Source organism: Balaenoptera acutorostrata, chromosome 1 (assembly GCF_949987535.1).
Source record: "Balaenoptera acutorostrata chromosome 1, mBalAcu1.1, whole genome shotgun sequence".
Taxonomy (NCBI): domain Eukaryota; kingdom Metazoa; phylum Chordata; class Mammalia; order Artiodactyla; family Balaenopteridae; genus Balaenoptera; species Balaenoptera acutorostrata.
This window is the reverse complement of record NC_080064.1, coordinates 41096190-41117777: the sequence shown is the minus strand read 5'-3', so window position 1 is coordinate 41117777 and position 21588 is coordinate 41096190. Positions and strand designations below refer to the sequence as shown.

General features: G+C 40.4%; 1 protein-coding gene across 1 annotated transcript in view; it reads left to right on the top strand.

The window, feature by feature from the left end:
- AGBL4 (AGBL carboxypeptidase 4) overlaps positions 1 to 21588 on the top strand; it is a 1405329-nt gene that overhangs the window by 814290 nt on the left and 569451 nt on the right. The window lies entirely within an intron of this gene.

Below are 21588 nucleotides of genomic sequence, written 5' to 3'. Positions count from 1 at the left end.
TGTTTGTTTTTGGCTGCATTGGGTCTTCGTTGCTGCGCGCGCAGTCTTTCTCTAGTTGCAGTGAATGGAGGCTACTCTTTGTTCTGGCACATGGGCTCAGCAGTTGTGGCTCTCAGGCTCTAGAGCGCAGGCTCAGTAGTTGTGGTGCACGGGCTTAGTTGCTCCATGGCATGTGGGATCTTCCCAGACCAGGGCTCGAACCCATGTCCCCTGCACTGGCAGGCAGATTCTTAACCACTGTGCCACCAGGGAAGTCCAGCACTGGTTATTTTTTAGATGACCATAGGGTATATGTTATTAATTCTTGGACTTGTGTTGTGGGGTTAGTCTAAGCTTAGGTGGGTGTCTTTAGAAACTTGTAACAGCTGTTTCTTTTGACTAGCACTGCTCTAATATCAGTGTTCCAAATATATATTTCTCATATATATTTTGTCTTAGTCCACTGTTCCTGACTCACAGCTCCTAAAACCTTTGGAATATCCTGTGTTTAAGAGCTATAAATGTGTCTTTTGTTATGTTAATGAGGCGACTTTTGGAAAGCCCCTAGTTAGCCTAAGGATCAGCTGGTTGCCAGGAGAAACATCCTTGTGATTAGAGAGTTGGAACCTTCAATCTTACCCACCCCCATCTCCAACTCCAGAGAGGGGAGAAGGCCTGGATATTGAGTTCAATTGCCAAAGACCAATGATTAATTAATCATGCCTCTGTAATGAGGCCTCCATACAAACAACAGTACAGAGTTCGGAGAGCTTTTGGGTTGGTGAACATGAGGAGGTGTGGGGAGAATGGGGAGCCTGGAGAGGGCATGGAAGCTCTACTCCCCTGTCCATATACCTTCCCCTATGCATCTCTTCATCTGGCTGTTCCTGAATGATATCCTTTAATAGTAAACCGGTAATCTAGTAAGTAAAATGTTTCTCTGAGCTCTGTGAGCTGCTCTAGCAAATTAATTGGACCCAAGAAAGGGCTTGTGGGGACCACTGATTTATAGCCAGTTGGTCAGAAGCACAGGGGACAACCTGGACTTCCTACTGGCATCTGAAGTTGGGGCAGTGGGCGCGCATTCTTGTAGGATTGAGTCTTCAACCTGTGGAATTTGATGCTGCCTCTGGGTAGATAGTAACAGAATTGAGTTGAATTATAGGATGCCTTGCTGGTGTTGGACACTTGCTTGTTGCTGTAGGGACACCTCCTCCCCACCCCCCTCACCCCAACATGTTGAAATTTGGTGCCAAACTCAAAAGAGGGACTGATTTTTTTTTCTTTTTCCTGTAACTAGGAATGAGGGGCTGTTTTTTAATGAAAATAAGTCTAGTAAAAAATCATTCTTCTACAGAATAACATTGTCCAGACCATAAGAGTAGAAATCTGGTTGACTTGGCATGCTGAAAAGGACAGGAACTTGGAAGAAAGACAGATTTGGGCTCAAACTTTCACTCAGTATCTGGGTGACATTGAGAAGGTCATTCACCTTCTCTGAACCTGTTTCCTCATTTGAGAATGGAGATGATACTACTTACTTTGCAGGATAATTGTGAGGAACACATGAGTTAATGAATAGGAAAGTAATTTGTGATCTATAAAGCTTCAACTAGCTATTTTCTATTATTTTTATTTTTATCATTTTTTTATAATCTTCATACTCTTTCCTTTCCAATATGGAAGCCACCATATCTCATCTGCTTAGACTGTCTGCATATTCAGTCTAATTATGTTCCATATACACTTGATCTGTTTGATGAACACAGCTCTGGTTCTCCTTGGGAGGCAGTCTGATTTAATAGAAAGAATTCAAAGTGTGGACTTCAAAGCCAATGATCTGTGCTTTATATCTCGTTTGCACCACTTGCTGGCTGTATGACTATGAGTAAATTATTCAAGCATTCTTAGTATCATTTTCCCACCTATAAAGTGGAGACATTAAACCCTACTTCTCAGTATTATTATGAGGACTAAGTGATAGGTATAGTAAGTGCCTACATAGGAAAGGGGCCAAATAAAGATCCTTATATTTCAGATATCTAAATTCTCCAATATAGGCCTTTTTCTGTTTTCCATAAAATGCACTAGGATATGCTATTTTCTTACATATACTGCTGTTGAATGATTAAATGCCCAGATATTTTTTTCTTCTTCTTTTTTTTTTTTTTTCTTTTTGGTACACTTCGACTTTTATGGCTCCATTAAAAAGCACCTTAGACACCCATACTGTGAAATGCTTTCCTTTCAAACTTGTCAGCGTCCCCAAGTCACCCACTGACCACTAACAAACCTTGGGCTCCTGTGGGCTGATTCGTAGTCCTTAAGAAAATTGCTAGTAACCATACCTCTGAGCCCAGGCAGATACCCATTCTCTGATCATTTCTCACATCCGAACGGTCTTTTCTTTTGTGTAACTCTTCTACAAACCATAGAGTTAGTAGATGATCCCCTTCTGAGACTTTCTAATCCAACCACCTCATTTCGCAGAATCTAAAGCTAAAGGAAGCACAGTCAGCTCTCCTGTTTTCCTCACCAGTGTTATTTCTGTAGTATCTTGCTACTACCTTTACTTTATTTACGTTTAATCTTAACAACCCTGTGTGGTAAGAATGACAGTACCATTATTCCTCTGTGATGCATGAGGAAACAAGTTTCAGGAAGGTGACTTACCTAAGGTCACACAGCTTATTAAGTCACAGAATTGATTTCGAACCCAGGTCCTATTCCTCTCCGTGGAGCTACATCAGCCTGCTGCTGTTTTAAAGCCTCCAAATTGCTTATAAATCAGTGCTATGGTCAGACTTGGCACATGTAGTGTGCTCATGTGGGTGGAGTTAATTCTGCAACAGCAGCAGGTGGGCAGTGGGTCAGGGCTCCAGTCAGGCAGATGCTGGCATAAGATCTCCATATCAAAATGCATTTATACCAATCTTGCTCTACCTAGTATCATTTGACCTTCACCTTTCTGTCCTGCTTTCTGATGATTGTGAAGGACTCTATTGCACACCAGGGTTGGAAGTGGGACATGGTAGTTCAATTCATGTTTTCCCATAGGAAATCTATAGAATTAAGATATTTAGTATTTATTTATATGTTTTATTTGTTGACTGATTTATTTTTAATATATTGTTTGCCATAAATTCTTTGGAATGGATGGTAAAAATACAGAGCTTATCACTGCCTCCAAGGTCCCCAGCTGGCATACTTATCTTTTCAGCTTCATGTCTAGCAACTCTAAAAATGACCCAACTACATGGTCTTCTTTTAGTGCCCAAAAGACACTAGGCTCTTTCCCATCTCAGAGACATCTCACAAACTGTCCCTTCTGGCAAAATGACAGGAGGGGAAAGAGAAAGCCAAGAGTAAGGTTAATACCCACATTTGTTGGGGTTGAATAATAAACTTGACGTTGAGTTTTCTAGCAACCAAGGCAAGAAGAGATACAGATCAGACACATGGGTCACATTATGTGTTACAAAACTCAATTAAGTTTCTTGGGAAAAACACAGCTTTTATTGACACTGAGACCCAGGGGACGGGAAAAGGATTAGGTGATCTTTAAAGAATATATAATGTAGTAAGCAACATTCTCAGACATATCCTTAACAGCAAGGAAAAAGTCTCATAGGGCCATTTCTTATAACATCTCTCATTGTAGTCCTTTGTTATCTGCCATGTTGATAAAAGCAACTCTATAAGACACCACAATAGTGTTCTCTTTATTTTTTTTTAATTTTATTTATTTTTTTATATAGCAGGTTCTTATTATTTATCTATTTTATGCATATTAGTGTATATATGTCAATCCCAATGTCCCAATTCATCCCACCACCACCCTCCCTCCCCACCACTTTCTCCCCTTGGGAGACACCGCAATAGTGTTCTCTTATGCCCTGGCTCGATCCAAAGATAAATTTTAGAGTCTCTCAAGAAGCACATGAACTATATACATTTTAGGCTATTTTCCATGTATTTTTTTTCTCTCTCAATCAAGCTTTTCTTAAATATTAAGTGGTGAGGAACTTAAGCTTGAGTATCTGACAATTAACTGACTAGTATAATTTATGTAAGTTTTCTAAATAATCAGTGGTCTGTGTAACCCTTTTCCAACAGAAAGTTTTTAATAATCAAACTTATCTCCAAATTGGAGATAATAATGGTCTCAAATGGATGTTGTAAAGATCAAGTAATATAATATCATTATAATAATAATAATGGCAATAATAACGTAGTGGTTAACAGACATTGAGCCATTCATAGGACCCACATACTGCTAATTGCTTTATTTGCATGATCTCATTTAATCCTTTCAACAGACTTTAAAAGATAAGTATTATTATTTCATCCATTTTGAAAAAAATCAAAAACTGTGTATGAGAGAGTTTAAGTAAGTTGTCCAAGGTCACAGAATTGGTAAAATGGGGGAGTCAAGATTGAATTGCAGGTAGAATTCTGCAGAATTCCAAAGTTCTTACTCTTAACTACCATACTATAATTAACCATATTCAGTGTTCAATAAAGGGGTTAATAGTATTTTAATAGAGACACAACCTAAATTGTTGTTAATCAGTATAAGATTGATTTGATTGGAATATTTTTATTAGAAAGTGTTACACAGCCTGCAGCATTTTATTTGGTGTGACTTACCACATTTCATCAAATTTAAGAAGCTGTCAACTGTAAGATGCACCATTATTTATGAACTAGTGAGAAAGAAAAATGTTGCCAATTAAATTCTGACACAATGCTTTCTTATTACATTGAATTTTTATTTTTACTTCCAGAAAGACCTCTTTTAAACTTATTTATGCAGAGATTTTTATCATAGCTCTCTCTTGTGTATAATGAAAAGAACACGCAAATGAAATGTTAAGATATTTTGAGAACATTCAGGATCCAAACTCTTCTGAAATACTTAACTCAGTGTTGTGAATAGACACATTTTTCCACACAGTAGCAGCTTCTGTGTCTTTAAGAAGTGGCGATGCAGTCTTTTCTTCAAAGTGTCCATTGTCATCTTGGGATTTCCTCCCAAACCACTGACACATTAGCAAATATATATGCACTCAGACAATGTCAATGAATCATAACTGTCACAGAGACTGTAAAATGTATCTGGATTTCAGAAATGTTAAATGGGGGGAAATGTATATCTTAGAATTGACAATGAACTTTGTGTTGAGTTAACGTGCTATGCTTGGCTTAAAAATATTCAGTGAGGATTTGCATCTTCAGTCTCATTATTTCAACCCCAGCACAGTAAGTATATGATTCATATTTGTTGATCCAATTGGAATAGGTTATAGCTCTGGGATACTGGCTACTGCCTTTACAAAATTTGCTTATCCTCAGGTTTTCAAGGTTATCTTCTATAGCAGGTCCACTATGATAATGATAGTACTTTTTTTTCCCTAAAACTGTATCATAGAATATTTTATAATATCCTCTTTTCAATAGAAGAAAACTAATACAGAGAAAAGATACACATGCTAATTTCAGCTTTCACACTGATATTTTATGTGACCCTAAACAAGTGTCCATCTGTAAAATCAGGAGAGATATCTGAATAATCTCCAAGAGCACTTCTAGCCCAAATAGGATTTATTCTTACATGCTAAGAGGGGAGCTAACATTTATCATAAGCCAACTATGTACTCATTATTTCATATATATTATCTTAATTAATGTTCAAAATAACTCTATTTCTATAGCTATATTATATTCCTATCATAAAACAGACTTTTGAACATTAACTAATTACTTCAGGTGTTAGCTACTAAGGGGAAAAAGCTGAGATTCCCAGGCATGTCTTGATTCAAATCCCAGGCCCTCTATATTACACATGTTGCCTTTCTCAGAGTCCTTCAAACTTTAACTCTGCAGAACACAGGCAGAGTTAGGCAGTTGCTAGAACTGTGTAATTGGTGCATTATATTGTTTGAGATGTCAGACTCAAAGTTAGGATGCATCTCAATTTATTTGTAAAAACCTTCCCAAGGACCTACTCTTTGCTTGTGCTGAAGGCCAAAAAAGTAGAGAGAAATCACATCACTGTCTTTAGGAGCTCACAGTTTAGTTAAGTAACTTTCAAAATATATTCTTTGCAGTCTTAGAGTTTGTTCAACATTATTTAACAACTATTTATTGAGGAACCAACCTTATGGTGGGGATTAAGTATACTTCAGTAAATAAAATATATATGGTTTCTTCCCTTATGGGTCTTGTGGTCTAATGGTAGAGAGAAACAGGGCACAAATGAACAATTAAATACATAAGTAATTTAAAACTGTGATAAGTAATGAAAACTTAACAATTTTAGTGTTAGAAAATAGCATGAGGGTCACACTTAGTATGGGCAAAGGAGGCCTCTCTGAGAAGGTGACATTTAATCTGAAGCTTGAAGGATTAGAGGAGGGAAGTGAAGAGCACTAAAGATCATGCCCAGCAGAGGGTAGAGAATGGCTGAAAACCTCTGGTGTGAAAGATATCATAGAGTTTGAAGACCTGAAAGGAGAAAAGTAGCAGATGAAATTGGAGAGAGAGGCAGGGCCAAAATCAGGTAGGGCTTCAAATCCACGTTAGAATATTTGGCTTTTTTTCATAATGCAAAAGGAAGGCTTTTTAGTGGGGCAGGTGGTTGGAGGGGCGGGATTCACATTTAGATAAACTGATGTTCTTTCTTCCTTTTTTAAAAAAATACTTTGGCTTTTATGGAGAATAGAATATAGTGAATTACTGTAGAATAGATGGAGATAGTGGGAAGGCTGTTGTGGAAGTGAGATAATAAGGGCTTGGATTAGGATGGGTGGCAATAGAAATGAAAGAAGTTAAAGGATTTGAGATGAATTGATGAAAATTAATCAGTCGATCTAAGAAAGAAATGGAAAATTTTATTTGAGCCAAATTGAGGATTATAACCTGGGAACAGCAGCTCAGAAAGCTCTGAGAACTGTTCTGCCCTTTGGAAGTCAAGGCACAGTTATATAAATTTTTTGAGACAGAGGGCTGTGCATTAAATGACGTATTATTGACAGCTTACACAATCCAGATGTATGCATCATAGTGGCCCCTTACAAGATCAAGAAGGTGTGTTATCTTTTAAGGAGTTGTCTTGTTGATGCTAGGAGAATGTTGCTCTTTATGGTTGAGCAGGTATTTCTACCGATGGTTGATGCACAATGCAGATACATAATGCACAGTAGAGGGGAGAGAGGGAGCCAAAGGGAAGAGAACATTTTTTCTGTTTAAATTTTTCTTCTCATGCCATAAAATATAAATTTTATTTCACAGATGTGTACTGGAAGTTAGATTATTGAAAGATTAACTATATCTGTGAATAAAGGGAGAGTGAGGAATCAAGATTGAGTTCAGGTTTCTGGCTTGGGCAACTGGTTGAATATTACTGCCATTGACTGCATTGGGGAATTTTGAAAGGTGAGGAATGTGAGTGGAATAGGGGATTTGTCATGTTTGTTTTCAAAATGTCAAGTTTTAGGTACCCATGAGGTCTCTAAGGGAAAAATATATAGTAGTCTTTTGGATATACAAGGCTGGAGTCCAGGGGAGAAGTTTGGGCTAGAGACGCATATTGAGAGTTGTTAGCATATAGATAATGCCTGTATTTGCATGAGAAAAGCCTAGGAAGAAAGGTGGAGAAAAAAAGAATAAGGTTGTATAGGGTCAAAACCTAGGGAATTTCAATATTTAGAGGTTGGACAGAAGAGAAGGGTACCACATAGAAATCATAAAATAAGTGGCCAGAAGTAAGGGGAAAAGCAAGAGTAGAGTGAACTGAATTGTCATTGAAGAATATGAGGTGCTGGCAGCATGCACATGCAGAAGTATGGCCAAGAAGAGGATCAGAGAAATGGGCAGGAGCTGATGGTGGATGGAATGTGGAATCATGGGGTAGCAGTTATTTGCTAATGGTAACGATCCAGGGAGAAGGCAGGATGGATGATGTAGGAGACACAGGAGATGAACAAGAGTGCAGTCCTTGAGAAAGTGAGAGTAATGGGATCCAGAGGATATGCTGAAGGCTTTTGTTAGGAAGAAGGACACCTTCATCCATGGTAATGGGATTATAGAAAGAAACCTAGGCATGGGTTTCTAATTCTGGTTGTGGGAGTATGAGGCTGCTCCTGTCTGATGGTTTCTAAAATAGAAAGCATTAGATGAGATTATCCTCTAAGAATGGTGGTAAGGGAAAAAGAATAACGGTTTCCAGGAGATAGAAGAAGGTCTGAACTTCTAATTTTTCCCCCCCCAGGGAAAAAATAAGAAGCCTACTTACCAGAATAACCTTGTAGAATTGCTAGGCAGTGATAACAACTGCATGAATTGAAAGTGCAGTCATTTTACCTAGGTATGTGATTTTCTCCAGTTGCTTGGGGCCTGTATAAGTGCAACTGTTGGGTAGAAGAGTTCATTCTGTGTTTAGGTTTTGCCACATGAGAAAAAAAATAGATGGAGACAAGGGGATTGAAGGTGTTTGTGAAGACATAATGTTGGACATGGGAGGAGAAAGCAGGAAGGGAGTGGATAACAATAAAGTAGGACGATCAGTGGATTGGACTTCAAAGAATTATAGTAAAGTAAATGCTTTAGCAAATTAGCTTGAAATTTGCAGTTAGAGAATATGATGTGGACATTTGATATTGTAGGTAGGGTAGAGTGTATGTGTATGTGTTTGTGTGTGCGTGTGTATCTGAGAGAAAGTTGGTGGTGGCAAGGGGTGGTGAAGTGGAGAGGAAAAAAAGATTGGTGAGATCCTTTTTATTCATTCAAAAAGTATTTATTTAGTATTAACCATGAGCCAGGCATTGTTCTGTTTGCTCAGGGTACAGCATTGATGAAAAAAGCCACGATGTTGAATGGATCATCTGCATGAATGTGGAAATCACTAAGAAAGAAGCTAGAAGGTATGTGGGGAAGGAAGGAACCAGTGAGGCAAAAATTGAGGGTGTTGATAGGTAAAGCAAGATTAGTGAACCTAGTGATTCACCAAAGTATAAGCCATGGCACTTATGTAATACTGTTAACAACAACAATAGGATGAACAAAAACAACAATAATAAAGAATACTTAAATAATATGTATATGCCAAGCACTGTACTAAGTATTAACGTATATTAATTTCATTCATAAAACCACCCTATGAGATGGGCACTATTATTCCATTGCTCAGAGTGAACAGTGTTTGGGAGGAAAGAAGGGAGGAGAGAGTGAGAGCTTCGGTTGGATTAGGGGAGGTGGGAATGGAGAGGAGTGATCAGGTGAGGACAGGTACCAGAGGAGGTCTGGACCTGTAGCAGTAAGGGACTGAGGGAAATCCATAAGTAAGGTATGGTGGGATGATCCCCAATGACCTTTCAGTTGAGGAGGGCAGTGGTCTCTAGTGCTGGATTTACCGTGGGTGATGGCTTCCATGGCAGCTGTCTCCTCACGAGAGCAGGGGGTGTGTAGCCAAGATGACTGGAGACTCTCCTCCCCACATCAAGGGAAGCAAAAGGTAATTCTGCCAAAGGGAGAAGAGAAGGTGGGTTCTTATCTGCTTCCCACCCCCTACTACTCTTAGAGCAGTTCTACTTTTAATTGCTTGAGATTATAGGGCTTTATGTTAGTGTTTTTTTGGAATTGAAGGCTTTGTTTAAAAATTATAATGCTATGTTTGAAAACCCTGGTCTAGAAGATCATTTATTCTTAAGAATATTCAATCTAACCCCCTCATTTCTCCGATAGGGAACTAAGAGCTCAGAGAGGGGGTGGAACTTGCTCAAGGTCACGCAGTGAGTTCTTGGTAGAATCAGGTTTATTTCTCCTGGCTCCCAGTCTGGTGCTCTTCACCATACCCACTTGACTCAGGGTTAGAGCCTCAACAAATTCTCTAGGGTAAAGAGTGCAGCAAGCTTCTGCTGGGCTCTCACTCCTTCTCTGTGTTTGGCCTATCTCCTGCTAGCAGCCCTTACCTGGGATATTTAAAAATTCATGTTATGTTAATTACACCATAACCCCTGTCTCTGCTGACTGTATTCCATTAAGAAATCATTCACTGTTTTGTCAGTAACCCTGGGTGTCCTCTCAGGGAGAGGCAGTGCAGAGAGAGGAGGCCTCCCAGCAAGCTTTGCTCACCCTGGTAGCAGTGCTGGGCCCCATACTTGCAAAACTACTGGCAGAAAGTAGTTTCCCTGATGGCTTGGCAACTCTAGAGAGGGTGCTCTGTTCTTGTTTGCAATGACCAGAAAAGCCACTGTGCTCTCATTAAACAGAACTTCCTCACCTTTCCCCTTCCCCTTATCTGCTTTTCTATTTTCTACTTTCATTCTTTTTGAAGTGTACAGAAACTTCCTGTTATTAAAAATCTGGTGTCCCAGAATGGAACGGCAGAGATTTTGCAGTGTTTTTGTTCACTGATGTATCCCAGGCATCAAGAATAGTGGCTAACACATAGTAGATGGTCAATAAATATTTGTTGAATGAGTGATGCATGAACAAATAAATGAATGGATAATATCTGGATAATTTTTTTTTCAGTTATAATGTGCTTTATTAATATAGATCACAACTTCCTTTGTGAATCATCAAATATGCATTCATGGCATCATTTTCAAGGGCTTCTGTCCATTCCCAACACAAAATGTTAATTCACTCTCCACTGCTGCCTTTGATTTATTTTCAGGCAAATCTGTGATGCAAGCAACTTCATGCTCTGAATCTTTGGGGGTATGGAGTCTCAGCTCACCCGAGAACCGGTGGTCATGCCCTGCTCCCGAGTAGTCCTGTGGGTCAAGTGGGCCCTGAGAGGAGAGGGAGCTAAAGGACCTGAGGACTAAGGGTATCTTTGGGCAAGTATCTGGATAATTGATACTAAAAATCTGGTATCAGAGAAGTAGCTGTGGAATAGACCATCGGCTCCAACTTTCTCACAGTGTAGAGGGCTAAAAGCCAAGAGCCCTGGGTACTAGTCTTGACTGGACTAAAGAAATGCAGCAAAAAGAGATAACCTGCCAAGATGATCTGTCCAAACAGGCTATGCAAATTAGATGTCAGCTGTGGCGTCCTGTTGTTTGAGATTCATATGAAATTAACTGAAAGCTCCCACCCCATGTGCAGTGGAAGCTCTATGTTCCTCTCAATCTCTACCAGAGTTTCTTGTGGGTTGGGATGAGTTTTGGTATTCTGAGTTATTGGCTCCAAGCTCTCTGAATTAGTTCAGTTTATGGTTTATCTTGTTGTCCTACATATAATGTCCTTATGGACCCAGACAAGGAACTCAGCTCCTCTCCTGGATATACCTAAATTCACACACACACACACACACACACACACATACCCAACATACACACACACGTGTATTCATGCATGTCCACACATACACACACATATAGCACATTCCAAAAAAATTAACCTAATATATAAAACTTTTGTATGTGGATCAAATTTTCCTGAAGATTTGGGGAGATGAAAAGAATTTATGTAACAGCAACTCAAAGAAAACCCTAACTTTAATATTAGTCACACCTGTTCTTAAAAGATATTTAGCTTTTTCTACTAATTTGGGCTTCATCTTCCCCATATCATAATCCTTATATATCTATACGTATAGATATCTTAATTCATCTCTCCACTCCCTTTCCTTTATTATGTTTGTCCCATCTTTAGATTCCAATTCATTTTTTATAAATTACAAGAATTCCAGAGTTTGTTTCCTTGTCACCAGTTGAAGCTCATGACCTTACAATCTTATCTTCTATCCCCAATTAGCTTATCATAGTATTTTTTCCAAAATAAGGCAGTTGCCTTCTCAAGATGTTTCCTTCCAATGGTATCATTGGAAGGATACTGAGGTATTTCGTAGTATTTATAGAAAAGTTGAATAACAAAGACTTGAGGAATTCTTCAACATCACTTGGGGGAATCACAGCAGTAAAATTCAAGGAGTGTCTAATCAGGTATTAACATGAATATGACTCAGTGTCAACAAAACCAGTCTTGTTTCTCCATTTCCAGTTTCAAATCTCCCAGAAAGAGATTCTAATTTTCCTGACATGCCATGATCTATGAGCTATGTCCAGGGAGAAAACCATGTTAAGTAGACAAGGCCATATGTCCATCCCTAGACATTGGAGCCATTTCCAAGGCATGCAAAATCACTGGGAATTCAGTTGCCACCCCAAGCAGTATCTTACACACTGCTTCTCTTAGGACTAAACTTCATGCTAGCACTTTTCATTCATTCAAAAGGTATGCACTAGGAACACACTCAAAAATGGGCCCTGAATGCTGGAATATAGAGACAAATAAAAATGTATGTTCTAGGAATCATTGGTATTACTTCTAGTGATTTGAGTGAGGAACATTTGTGAGGTTGTGTGTGTAATTTAAGTGAGAAGATAAAACCCTTTTAGTAGTAAAAACTTGGGTATCCAAGAGAAACTAGCTGGAAACACCCATTACCCATTGTTACGGTTATCTCAGGGATGTTATATAGTTCTCTAGTCTATCAGAAATGTTCTGAGAGCAGTCAGGCAGCCCTGGGGGCCCTCCCAAAGAAAGAGGTACTTTGAATCCATTGTGGTTAGGAAAATTGAATCCCTAGATAAAGTGGTGAGTGATATGTTTTCAAAATATATTTACCTCTTCTCACTTAAAGAATGATAATTAGACCCTCCCTCCATTTTAAAGGGGTTTTGTATTCAGTTGTCCTTTCTATACAAAGGAGAGATAGCCAGTACTTCTGATTTTGCTCTTAGAGTTATTCAAGACATAAAAAGAAAAAGAATGTAGCAGCAACAGAATTACCATCACGAAACTGAACATTTATTGAGAACTTATTGTGTAAGACATTGTGCTAAGAGTTTCCATACATTTACCCATTTTGTCCTCATAGTAATTCTGTGAATTAGGTACTCATATGAAGTAAGGATCTATATTACTTCACTTTACAGGTGAGGAAACTGACGCTTAGAGACTGACTGAAGAACTTTCCCATGTCACACAGCTACAGAGTGGCAAAGGCAGGATGCAAACATAGATCCACTAACTCCAACGTTTGTACTTATTACCATTATGCTAACATGCTCCTGTCTTTTCCCCTAACGTATAGTGAAAAGATGATGGTGTTGGAACCAAGATATCAGGATATCTGGATTTAGCTCTCTATCAACTCATTGTATAAGTTTGTATAGACAAACTGTTTCGGCAATTCACTTTCCCCACCTGCAATTGGTGAGGCATGGATGGATTTGTAAGAACACATTTAGTGCCAAGGTTCTATAATCCTACAAGCTCTCAGAGGCCTCTTATAAAAGCCTTGTGCCATGTGAATTTTTGCTATTCACCGACACTGTTCTTGGAGAGGCTCTTGGGAATATAATTCTGAGGTCGTGCACTCTCCCCATCCAAAGAAAGTTTGCAAAGGCCACCCCCTCTTGTCACCTGGCAGCATTTGTTTACATCAAGCCACTTAGGGCATGGTAGATCACTATAATCTTAATGTCAATGCCCAAAATAAATAAATAAATACATAAATAAATGCATAATATCTGCTCTGGGTCTGGTAAAAGGCATTCTACTTAAAATTACAAATTCACATCAGCAAAATATTTAGTACTGGTTTGAGGCAGAAGGTCTGGGCTGGAGATTGAAATTTTGATTGCTGGCAGACAGCTCATTTTCCACATAAGAAATGTGATATGGCCCTCCAGCTCCAGGGGGATTATTGTATGGGATTATTGAATTGGTAAGCAGAGCAGTCTGTGGTACATTTTATTATGCAGTTGACAGGAAAAACAATTGTAGCCATATTTGGAGGCAAATATTTTGTCATTGCAAAACTGTAAAAACTGTACTTATTTCTGTAGGGCCTTCTGAAGCCCACTTAGATTTACAGTGGGCTACCATAGGAGAGAAGATTTGGAGTTCCCTGAGCTTTCTTCCTGCAGCTTGGAGGTTTGGGGTGAATAGATGGGAGGCAACAGAAGTGCAACAGAAGAGCTCTTGGACTTGGATTCAGAAGACCTTGGTAGAATCCCAGCTCTGCCTTGTTTAAACTCTGTAACCTTGGTCAAGTTACTTAAATTTTATGATTCCCCACTCATCTTCCATTGTAAAGTGGAGACAAAGATCCAAGGGGTTAGTATCAAAGGAAATGAAGGGGAAAGGAGAGCAAATATTTTATTAAGCATTGTCTATATCCTGTTGCTTTTCTGCACCTTCTTGACCTATGAAATAAAATAATTATACCTGCTTCTCCATTTCATGTATGATGATGTTCATTACTTAAAAAAATGAATCATACTCTGCTCTCAAGGTGATCCAGGCAAATGTGGGATTCAAATATAGATCACAGGATGCTTTTCAAAAGGCTTACAATGCCATAAGCCAAGCACAGGGTGATACGGAGACAGAGAGAGACGAACATTGAATTGTATCACAAGGACTCAGAAAATGCCTTCCAGAGCAGGAAGCATTTGAGCTTAGCCTTGGAGAATGAGAACTATTTAGCAGATAGAGAGAGAGAGAGTGCTTAAGGCGGAGGGTAGGAGGGATCAGGATGAAAGGGCCTGGAGATGCGCCAGTGCCTGTTCATGTAGTGAGGAATTCCCAGTAGGTTGAACAGGGGTCAGTGAAATGGTGAGGGCCTAGATTAGTTTTGGTCTAAGTTATTGAGGTATTTGAAAGCCAAATTCAGACTTTATCCTTTAAGTAATAGAGAGTCAACACATTTTTGTTTTCAGTGGAAGGGAGATTGCAATGAATTTGCCTCGTACATAGGTGAATGGCAGAGATTTTGGGGTCCGAAGAGTAGAAGTCAGAAGGACATCAGTCAAATATAGCATGTTTTGCTGGGTGACCATTGTCAAGTGGCTTAAATTTTTTACCTAAATTTCCCTGGGCTTTGAAATGGAGGGTGTAGAATATTCTTAGTGAAACAAGTGCCAATTATTGATTCCACAAAGATTTGGGGGGAACCTCCTAGATGAAGGGCCTTGTGCTTGGAAATGAACATGGAGATGTGGGGTTGAGGCTTGGGAATGGAGGAATGTGAGAATCTTGGCTTTTTAAAGGCTAAGCCATCATGTCTTAGACCTTCATGACCTTGGAAAAATCTTTTCTGCATTTTGGTCTGTGGTTTCCCCAACTGCACAGGTGGGCCAGGTGATTTCTGAGGTCTTTGTCACTTTAACATTCTAAGTTTTCGCCTTTCAGAACTGTTCCCAAGCCTTTTCTTATATTCTCTTTTCAACATCTAATCCCTCAACCTGGGCTTCAGTGTTACCTTTGACCCTCTTACCTATCTGGAAATATTTGCAGTACTGTGCATGCATCATCCCAAAAGACCAGGGTAAAAGGACCTCTTTCTCTGTTTTGCAAAGAGCATTGCTATAAACAGGGAGAGAGAAACCATAAGCCTCCAACAGTGGACTGTATTCCTGAGATCTCGATCTTGTGCCCTCCCCCGCAAAAAAAACCAGAAACTGTTGGGTTAGAACTAAAAGGAACTGAAAATGCTGAGAGATACTGGCTTTACTGGGTAAGCAGGAAGTCAGAGCCAAGGAGGTGGCTTGTGCGTTCTTAAACTGAGCCATGTAGAAATTTATATCAGACATGAATATCTGAAAACTGCTGACCACAGGTGCTCATGACAGAACAAGGATCTGAATCATGAGTTGGTGGATAGGACCCTAGACCTAGAGTGGATCTTAGAAAAATCTTTTCATGTCCTTTAACATCTTAGCAGTGGGTTTGTGGCCCACATGGGAGTAAGGTGAGAAAGTGATAGACGCTTGTTTCAGTGGAAACAGCAAATGACCTTGGAGTCAGAAGACATAGGTTCAATACAACTTATAAAACAAGTTGTATATAGCTTTCAACAACTCAACCTTTCTGAGCCTTGATTTTCTCATCTGTATAATGGGTGTTATAATAATATTTACTTCACGGGGGGGGTGTGAAACTCACTTTTCAAAATGGATTCTTTCATTTATTAAATTGATTTAACGACTACTTGCTAAGATCCTATTATGTATCAATAACTGTACAGGCATTAGAGATATGATAGTGAATAAGAGACAAAGTCTAATACTGTGAAATTAGAAAGCACAAATAAAAATTTAATATATTATTATAATGGGTACAGACATTTTACTCTCTCCACGCAGACCAAATACAGTATCTCCCTTTCTGCAAAGTAGCTCTGGCCTTCCTCAGGAGTTCCCATGTGTGTGGAATCTTGAAAAAAATAATAGTTATGCTAAACTTTATTCCTAACCAGTAAATTTAGTCCTGTGTCATGACCAAACTGTCCCTTTATATATGTGTTGCTCTTTGGGTGAAATTGCCTGGTCTCTCAGATTTCTGCTTCCCTTCCCTGCTCTCCTCCTCCCTTCAAAAATAATATCTGGCAATACTGACCTAGTGGCAAGAAAGGGACACTCGAGTTTTGAATCCACAAGATGTTTTCTGGATCCTACTTGATCTTGGCTGTGGGATGGCTAGTGTGGGTTGCTCCTCACACAGAAGGCCACTGAGGTATACCAGCCCTTCTGAGGGTATCTGTCTTAGTCAGCTTGGGCTGCTGTAACAAATATTATAGACTGGGAAGCTTAAACAACAGATATTTTTTCCTCACGGTTCTGGAGGCTAGAAGTCCAAGATCAAGTTGTTAGCTGATTTAGTTTCTGGTGAGGGCCCACTTCCTGGTTTTCAGATGGCTACGAACTCACTGTGTGCTCACGTGGTGGAGAGAGAGGTTATCTCTCTCATGTTTCTTTTTACTGTAAGGGCACTAAAAACATTCATGAAGGCTTGATCCTCATGACTTAATTTCTTCCCAAAGACCCTACCTCAAATATCATCACACTGGGGATTAGAGCTTCGACATATGAATTTTGAAGGGGATACAAATATTTATTCCATAGAAACATATGCTCCTAAAACCTATTGCTGGTATCCTTGTTCTCTCTCTCTCTTGATCCAGGCCTGGATGTCCTCTCTGGAGGACACAGTTCCATATTCCCTCTTGTATGGTCTGTCTTAGGGAGTCTGCCCCTGCCATGAGGACCTCTCACTAACAAACTCCCAGCCAGGTTCTTAGTTAACTGGTGAGTTCTCTCGTGGGGAAATATGGGAATTCTTAATTCTTGTTCACAATCCACAAGAACCAAGTTGTTGTTATGGGAGCTGCTCAGAGGAAGTTTGTTTCTAAGACTTAAACTGAAAATGGAACTCCCTCTGAACTCTATTTCTCTCATACTTTTCTAGATGTTTCTAAAATATCTCACCTCACACACACACACACACACACACACACACACACACACCCCTCCAAATTTTCACATTTTCAAGAAGTCAGCATTTGAACGCAGGTCTCTCTGGCTCCAAAACCCATGCTCTTAGCCATTTTCCTATATAGAGTAGGCTTATTTGGAAGCATGTGCTGGTATCATTAGATTCATATTTTGATAGATAATAAAAGTTCTAATGAACTTTTTATTCATTCATTGTTTTCTTTCGAAAAATTAGAAAACTGAGACTCCAAAGATGGATGATTCACCCAATGTCACACAGAACCTATAGGCCTCTGAGTCTTCTTTCTGCCAGGCCTTGGGTAGCTCATACATAGGAAGCTCGCACTGCCCTGGGTCCTGGTGCTTTCAGTTTCAGCAATTTGGATTTGAATGTCAGCTCTACTACGTACTGATGAAGACATCTTATGAAATGTTTTAAGCCTCAGCATCTTCATCTGTAACATGATAAAATATAACATCCTAACTTGGAATTATTAGGATGAAGGGAGATAAACTAAGTGAAATGCCTAGCACAGAGTGGAAGCTCAATAAATAGTAGTTTCCTTCTTTCCCAATTCCTAAGTGTTACTTCCTGGAACTCTTTTAGCTGCTGGCTTTGAAACTGTGTCTGCTGTGTCTGTCGAGCCCTGCCTGACCCTGTGAACATTGCCTGACTCCCTGGATTTGAGCCAACGCCAGCTTGGATTTCTGATCCCTGGCCCTGTCATGCCACCTCCAGGACCCCAGGGTGCTTGACCTGACTTCTACCCTGGCATATGTTCTCTTATCCCTCTCCACCAGCTGTCCAGTCTTGCCAGAACTTTATGCCTCTTGACCCTTTGCCAGTCAACCTTGATGGCCTTGAGGTCTATTGTAAACACTGATGCACCACCCAGATTCCCCTTCAAGGAAGACTTACTGCCCTAGCTCCTGGGAATGCTCACGCAGGCAGTTATCAGCTGTAAGCCCCTTCAGGGATGACCTCAGCTACAGAGAGATGCCCAGCCCAAAGTCATGCTTCTGCTTGCGGATTCCACACCCAGAGACTGATTGTGCAGGCCCAACTTGGGACAACTCTGAAAGGCCACTGTAGCTCCAGAGCCTCCCAGAGATGTAGCTGAGGCCACCCTTGGGCTTGCATCCCGGCTCACTTTTCCCTCCACTTACTCCTCCTTCCATCCTCTCCCTTCTACAGGTGTTGATCCCAGCGGCACTCCTTAAACATCCTGTGTGCTAATCTCTATTTCAGTTTCTGCTTCATGGGTCCCCTCAAATTGCACACAGTTCCCAACACTTATCAGTCCTGACCTTGTCCAACAGACCCTTGACTGTTCCTGCTCACACTCTAGAATGACTGTGTGTGTATGTGTGTGTGTGAAAGAGACAGGTCTTGCTGCTCTGTTATCAAAAAAGCCAAAAGCACAGGGAAACCTTCACACAACTTTCTACTGCTGGGTTGTGTTTAGTGAAGGCAAACGTCAGTTGGACTTTAATCTCAAACAACCCCTGTTGTTCTTGCCTGTGCCTTACTCTGACAGGTCCTGGACACTAGGGACGCAAGGTTAAATCAGCCCAGTTTTGCAGTGAAGGTGTCACAATCTAGGGTGAGGGGCAGGCATTACATAAATAAATTATAGAAAGGAGAGATAAGTGCAATAAAAGAGACACTTCCTGCCCCAGGGAACTTGGGTAACATTTTCCTGGCAGAGTTGTTCTGCTGATTAAATGAAGCCACATAGCACAGTGTCTAGCACAGGAGAGACAGTTACTGAATCAAATCATCTGATTTTGCAGGTTAGGAGATTAGTGCCTGAGACATTGAGTGCCTTGCTTAAGGTCCTGTAGGTAGTTCACAATAAAGCTGGGACTAGAACTCAAGTCTCCAGATTCACTCTCCATGACTCTTTGCACTATACACTTTGCCTCAAGAGCGTAAAATGTGTTTGACCCATCTACTGGTATTGTTTTCGGACCTGAACTTTTGGAAAGTTGGCTGCCTCTCTCACAGTTTAGGCACACCATATACCTGGTTTGAGGCTGTGCTTTGCAAGTTCCTTTGTTCTTTGTTGAAATGAGCCCAGCAACTGGCGAGTATTTCTGTTTCCACATCCCATTCCCCCTTGAGCTTAGTGGGTTGGCAAAGAAGCATCAGACCGCAGCAGGGACATTTACATGAAAAGAACCCATTGTGTCCTTTGTAAGGAGTGTCACGCAGCTCTAAGCCATACTGCTTTTCCATTTGCCTTCCTCTGGGAGGCTCTGGCAGGAGCTTGGCCTGCTGGAGCTGCCTGAGTACTCACACCGGAAATTATATTCCGTAATTAAAATCAATAGCAAAACAGACACACAGCAGAAAGGTCATAGAACACAACAGAAAACCATTGGGTAGCATATTGCCAAGTGTCAAAATAGATTTTTGAACTTTTCTTCAGTCTGCAAATGCCTAAAGCCATCCGTGGGAGAGAGGTAGTTTGCCCCAAGCCCCAGCCTCACCTGGGAAGGGTTTAGCTAAAGAGAAGTCTCTCTGCTTAAACCCTTCAAGGTCCAGCTTCTCCAGTCCGGCAGTGCCCCTTTAAAGTCTCTGATCACCCTCCTGTTAGCCAGGTTGGAGTGAACTTCTAGTGCTGGAGGCTGTTCACAGCCTGAAACTTTCACCTTGGTCTGTCCTAACTTCCATTCCTTACATGCGTCTTGGAATCCCTGCTTTCTGTCCTACTGCTGTGACTATACCACACCTTTTCCCTTTAGTGATGATAATTGGTGTTACTTTTCTGGCATTTTTCTGTCTCAGCTCATATCTATTCTCACATCTCAGGCTGGTACAGCTCTGCCTTAAAGCAGCTCAGCCTTTGAGACCTTTCCCAGTGCTGTCTTGTGTCTTCCTTGTCCAGTTTGACCAGACGGCGAATGCTTAGACATAACTCCACTTCCTCTCTCCCCTATACCTTCCTAAGTGAAATCTTCCTTGTTCAGATACAGCACATTTATGCTGATCTTCTTTAAGGGCCAGGCATGGAGCGGGCTGGGAGTAATGTATCACGTTTAATTCTTACAGACTATAATCCTATAGCCACGCATTTTACAGAGGATCTTAGAGTGAAGTGACTTGTCATACTGTAGCAGGTCAGTGACGGAGCCAGAATCCAAGCCCACATCTCCTGCCTCCCGGACCCATGCTTGCTCCGCCACAAGAAAGCTCTTCCTTGCAGAAGCACTTACGTAACTCCATTATGGCACGTAACATGCTGAATTTTTCAGTCAGGTGGAATAATATGTCCATGGAGTCAGGAGGTCCACAATAGGAATGTGCCTAAGTAACAGGCATGAAAGAGTTTTCTGCAAGCCAGAAAGCAGCACACCTTGTTAAATAATTGCTAGGAGCCAAGACTTTCTAGTTTTCAAACACTGGACCTTAGGCAAATGCCCATTGGCCTTGCTTTCATAGGTGACCTCCAGAGGGTCCAGATGCATCAGTGAGTCAGAACTTTGGTTTGTTTTTAAGCTTTTTATTAAAGTTTAATATACAAACATAAGAGTACATATATCATAAATGTACAGCTTGATAGATTTTCCCTGTCTGAACACTCCTATGTAACCAGCACCCAGATCTAGAAACAACATTACCAGCATCTCAAAAGCCATATGCTCCCCACCCCCAAGGATAATTACTGTCCTGACTTACACAATTTATTTATCCATTATACTTCTGATGGCATGTGGTGCTTTCTAGCTTTGTGTGTCACAAATGGTATTCTAAGAAAATTATTGTATATATCTTCTGGTGCACATATGTATGTACTTCTGTTGGGTATATAAGAGGGGAAGTGTTCAGTCATTGACTATGCATATTGTATTAGTTTCCTGTTGCCGCTATAACAAATTACCACAAACTTAGTGGCTCAAAACAACAAAAAATGTATTCTCTTACAGTTCTGAAGAAGTCCAAAATGAGTCTTATGGGGTTAAAGTCAAGGTGTTGGCAATGTTGGTGCCTCCTGGAGGCTCCAGGGGAAATCTGTTTTCATGACTTTCCCAGCTTCTAGAGCTATATTCTTTGTGTTTTTTAGCTCATGACTCCGTCCTCCATCATCAAAGCAGCATAGCATCTTCAAGTCTCTCTTTGCTCCTGTTTTTACATTGCCCTCTCTCTTATAAGAACTCTTGTGATCACATCAGGCCCATCCAGACAATCCAAGATCAGCTCCCCATCTCAAGATCCCCAACTTAATCATATCTGCAAAGTCCTTTTTGCCATATCATGTAACATTTGCAGGTTCCAGGGGTTCGGGGCATTCTTGGGGAGGGACCTCATTCA